The sequence below is a fragment of the Xenopus laevis genome, chromosome 5L, assembly GCF_017654675.1.
Source record: "Xenopus laevis strain J_2021 chromosome 5L, Xenopus_laevis_v10.1, whole genome shotgun sequence".
In the NCBI taxonomy this organism is placed as follows: Eukaryota; Metazoa; Chordata; class Amphibia; order Anura; family Pipidae; genus Xenopus; species Xenopus laevis.
In genome coordinates, this window is record NC_054379.1 from 119,617,027 (window position 1) to 119,623,010 (window position 5,984).

Consider the following 5,984-nt stretch of genomic DNA (forward strand, 5'->3'; position numbering starts at 1 on the left):
CATTGGTGTTGTTTATCTGCATTGCTTTGCTGTTCTTAATCACTAATTTATTTCAAAGGAAACTCTTGCTCAATATTGTACATTGATACCCATGTTGTTGCAATATGTTCTATCATTCCAAGAGACAATTTTATAGCAGGAAGCTACTGTAATGTGATTAGCAGGAATGTTGAATCACTTTTACATCCAGTGATCTGGATAGGGTTGGACTTGGTTTCTGGCAGTAGTGAAGCTCCCAAAGAGTTAAGCATTAATGCCGGAATAAGCATCAGTGTAATTAATCATGCCTTTTAGTTCCCCTAGCCTATATGTCCCAAATGCACTTCCCTCTTAAATTATAATTATCTTTGTAAGTCACTTGTTAGCTTTAAGGGAACAGAAATGTATATAAATAAGCACATCAATCATTAACAGAGAAATGCGTATAAACCAATATCTCCGATATAGATGCAGTCAGTGGCAACACAGTCATAAACTAGTCCCAGGGGACAATTGTAAACAGTGTATATAGAATTACACACGTTTTTTATTATTAAGCTATAGAGCTATACTTTCTGTATAAAGATCATTGCCCTTAAAGGAAAATGAAAACTTAAGAATTAATATGGTTAAAAATGTCATATTTTATATACTGAACTTATTGCATCAGTTTAAAGTTTCAGTTTCTCAATAAAAGCAATGATCCAGGACTTCAAACTTGTCACAGGGGGTCACCATCTTGGAAATTGTCTGCAACACTTACATGCTCAGTAGGCTCTGAGCAGCTGTTGAGAAGCTAAGCTTAGGGGTTGTCACAATTTATCAAACAGAAAATGAGGCTGACTTGTAAATTAAATTTTGATGCTAGTTGCACTGGTTTCCTCTGTTGCCATGTGGTAGTTATCTGTATAAATTACTAATCAGCCTTATATTGTGACATTTATATTCTAGAATACTGTATATTCTGAGTTTGTTCCTAAGCTCAGTGACAGCAGCACAGAGCATGTGCAGTGAATTGGCAGAAAAGAAATTCGGGAGCTACAGGGGCATCTTTGGAGGCACAGATCCTTACTGCTAAATGGCTGTGGTTGCTTTGGGCTGGTACAGAAGTCCAAAACTTATATTAAAGATTTTTTTTTTAAATAGGAGCTGTTTTGTTTGATTACATTTTTTATACAGGAATGTTTGTGTGAATGTGAGGAACCTTTGATATTATGTCTGTCCAAGAAATTATCCAAGCCACTCTTAAATGCATTAACAGAATCAGCCATCACATCAACCGGTGGGGAAGAGTTTGATGTGAATGATATGTAAGCTGTATAAAGCAGTGCATAAATGTTTTGGTGCAACATAAATACCAGGAAATAAATAAATGAATGTGCAGGGGTATAGTTTCCCTTTAAAATGCACAGTGCAGGGGAGAATCTAAGGCAGATTAAAACCAATACAATGTACAGGGTTCCTGTTTTTTTTTTTCAACCAGCTGTTTTAAAGGCTTAACATTCTTTTAGATCTTAAGCAGTGTACCAGGAATTTATGTAAACAAGCATGGCTGGGTGTTATTGCAGGAATATTTATAGAATGCAAAGTATTTGGTCATGTCACAAAGAGATCAATTTAACAAACATTAAATCCTGTAAGTAAATAAAGGCACTAAGTTTGCCTAGGTGCAGTAACCCACAGCAACCGATAAGAAGTTTCATTATAAACATGTGACCAGTAATGTTTCCTGCTGATTGGTTGCGAAAATGTGGCGAAAAAATCCATTATGACAAAAAAATGTTTTGCCGCGCGTCAGAATTGTCACGCTCATAAAAATGATTGCGAGTTAGAATTATTCGGACGCCCATTGACTTTAATGCATTTGGAAAAATAGTCACGCGTATAAAAATTGTCAATCGCATCAAAATTTTCACGCATCAAAATTATTTTGACACCCATTGACTTCAATGCGTTTCAGTAAATTTGTGAATTTTTGAGCAAAGCAAAAAGCCACCCATCACTAGATAAGACCAGTAGCAAACTTTGCAACTTTTATTATATTTCTCCCTAAAAGAAATTAAATGAAGTTTGCATTCAGTTGAAAATGTGATATTGATATTTTACTGACAGATTTGGGGGATTTAAATGGTGATTCTTTATGAGTGAAACACTTTGTTACTTTGTTTAGCCATAGTCTATGGATGACCAAAGGAAGTAGTTCTCACACATCTCAAACTAGTGATGTGCGGCAGGCGTGGATTTGTGGCAAATTTCCAAGTTTTTACGAAACTGAAAATTCGCCAGAGAAAAATCCACTGCAACAAAAAAAAATCGTCAGAATTGGCACATGCCAATTATAAGAACGCCCATTGACTTTAATGCATTTGGACAAAATAGTCGCACATGCAAAATTTATCGCTCACGTCACAAATTGTCGTGCGTCAAAATTATTTTGACGCCCATTGACAATGCGTTTCGCAAATTTTCGCTGATTTGCAAATTTTTTCACCATTTCGCGAAATATTCTGCGAAGCGACAAATTCACCCATCACTAATTAAAACGTTATGTTTTAAACTATTCCCGTAAAATATAACTAGTAACTTGTTTTTTTATTTTGTGTTATTGCAACTTAAATGCATAACACAATGTTCGCCTGCTTGTGTGTGTGCATTCAAATTTCTTACCTACACCAGAAATGGAATTTAATGGTTTAGTTAAAAGGAAAAAAAGTAGCCATTGAGGAGATGATGGTCCTGAACAACTGCAATTTTCCTCCTGCCTAATTACGCTGTTTCTAACTCATATACATTAGTCTGTTTCTAGTTATCCTGCCAAGTTTCTGCTTGATGGAAGGGGGTCTTTTTAATGCTACTTGGCCCCCCAGCCTCTGTAACCTCTGATTTCCTCTTTTTTTTCAGAGCCATAATTTATTCCCTTCAAGGGAAATAGCTGAAGTGTATTGAACTGCATGCCATATATATTCACAGAATATCATTAGTAATGTTTTAATAGATCATTTTGCCTATCAAAATATTGATGCTGTAGTATAAGCTCGAGGCAGTAACGGCTGTTGATAGAGCAGAATCTGACTATTAATAAAAAGCAGACAGAGGTCTTAAAACACTGCTTACACTGTTACATTTCAGACACTTTCTATTACTTTATATAGTGTAACACCTGCAGCTGGTCTTAATGCTGATGGCTGAAGTAATCCAGACTTAGGCAGACAGAGCATTCATTTGGTAAGATTGTTTGTGCTTACTGCTGAAGTCTTTCTTGGGAAAGTGCAACACTGTATTGACAATGAATACACACCAGGCTTTTGCAACAGCATACAGTTCCCTATGTAATGCAAGCAATGCTGTATGAAATTATTTTAAATTCTAGAAAAAGATATTTTGCTTAGTTCTCTGCCGTGGAATTCTGTTCTTATAGAATTTCCTTTTAAAATCGAATTAGAGTACATACGCGATGGCTAAAAGTCCAACATATATTGCATTATGATAACAACATTAGTATAGCTTGCTTACATTTGTGACATTCATAGAGGGTTGAAAGCGTGGTTCCTGAAAATCAGCACAGAAAAAGATATGGGTGATTTAGAATTTGTTTGGAAAATAAGTTCTATGTTTTTAATACACAGATAAGTAATTAGAAATAAAATGATCAGTTTGCTTTGTGTTAGATTTTCCAGTGCAGTGTGACCAGAGTGGAGTATTGCAAAATAGTAGACAATATACTACTGATATGATACAGTACTGTTCAGATGTAAAGATTATCAGATCTACTAACAAAGTAGAAAAAAAAATTTGTCTAGATTAACAAGGTTCATTTTCCATGTATTTGGCTTTAATGACACTGTAGCTTTCAAAACCATCCCTTCCTCTTAAGATTGTAAGCTCTTTTGCACAGGGCCTTCCTCACCTTTTGTACCAGTACTGGTTGTTATGTATGTAACTCTGTTTTCTATATATATATGTAATTCATGTGATTTATTTGTATAAACACATTCATTTTACAGCGCTGCGCAATATGTTGGCGCTCTAAAAGTACATGTTAATAATAATAATAATAATAAGCTACAATGTGTAAATTGAGTGTCAACCTACAAATATTATGATGGTAAGAGCCCTGTACACTTAAGACTAGTACAAATATGAGATCTATTATCCAGAATTCTTGAGACCTAGGGTTTTGCTGAATAAAAGTTTTTTTTGTCATTTGTATCACACTCTAATGCTACTACAAAATGTAAAAATACAAAAACCCAATAGGATTCTTTTGCCAGAAATATGGATTTAAGCATTCAGTTACCATCAAGTACAATGTACAGTTTTTGTATAGATCCACACGTACAAACGGAAGAGTGGCTATCAGGTTTTTATTCGGTGGCTGAAATACCTTTAACCTATGGCAGTTTAGATGCTGTTGATTTACAAATGAGATGAAAGGTCTTATTCCCTTGGACCAAAGATCCAACAAGGTCATCCATTGGACCTACAATTGGATCATAATTGCAGTAATGTCAGAGGTCAGTTTGTGGACAGCGTCAAGACACAGATGTTGACCTTGATTTCACAGGAAAATCAATCCTGCCCAATTTTCAACCAGATAAATGTTGGGTAGGCCCATCAGAGAACCTCATACATGGACACAAAAGCTGCTGAATTGGTCTGAAGGGCCCAAATTGACATCTTAAATCTGTCCAAGCATGGCCACCTTAAAGGAGCAGGAAAGGCTAATTTTACTTGGCGCTGCTAAAATTTAGGCACCCCCAAGTGATTGTATATACTTACCTGAAACCCCGGGCCATTGCTCCTATCAGCAGAAAACGGCACTTATCCAGGGGGTTCTTCCAGCGAGCACCATGGAGCAATCTCTTCCTTCTTCTTTCTTTGCATGGGTGCACATGTGCAGTTGCGCGAAAAGCTGAACTTTAAAGGGATACTGTCATGGGAAAAAATTTTTTTGTCAATTTCCCAGCTGCCATTAAGTCATGTGACTTGTGCTCTGATAAACTTCAATCACTCTTTACTGCTGTACTGCAAGTTGGAGTGATATCACCCCCTCCCTTCCCCCCCCCAGCAGCCAAACAAAAGAACAATGGAAGGTAACCAGATAGCAGCTCCCTAACACAAGATAACAGCTGCCTGGTAGATATAAGAACAACACTCAATAGTAAAAACCCATGTCCCACTGAGACACATTCAGTTACATTGAGAAGGAAAAACAGCAGCCTGCCAGAAAGCATTTCTCTCCTAAAGTGCAGGCACAAGTCACATGACCAGGGGCAGCTGGGAAATTGACAAAATGTCTAGCCCCATGTCAGATTTCAAAATTGAATATAAAAAAATCTGTTTGCTCTTTTGAGAAATGGATTTCAGTGCAGAATTCTGCTGGAGTAGCACTATTAACTGATTCATTTTGAAAAAAACATGTTTTCTGATGACAGTATCCCTTTAATGAAGAAGTCAGCTATTTCATTCTACTGCGCATGCATCTACACCGGGAAATTAGAAAAAAGAAGAAGGAAGTGGATCGCCCCATGGTGCTCGCTGGAAGAACCCCTGGACCTTTGCAGTTTTCTGCTGATAGGAGCTCTGACCCAGGGTTCCCGGTAAGTATGTACTTTATAATCACTTGGGGGTGCCTAACTTTTGGCACCCTTAAGTAAACTCCGACTTTCCTTCTCCTTAATAAGAGGTGCAAAGTGTAGCACTGTGAAGGGCAAGACAGCCCTGTACATAAAGCATGTGCATGTGGTACATAAAATACACTCCTGTGCCCTTCACTAGTTAGCATTCCCTAGCATGTGTATCACAATCTAGTCATAATCTAATCAGATAGGTGTAAGGTGCAAAGTGAAAAAACAGGCACAGTTTGCACCCTTTTTTGGAACTTCTTGCCCAGCAATAATAAATGATCCCTAAAAAGAGTAATTGTATTTAATTGACATAAACTATGCACTGCATTGATAATATTGCTATACCCTTCCATATAAAAGACAACGATTAAGATATGT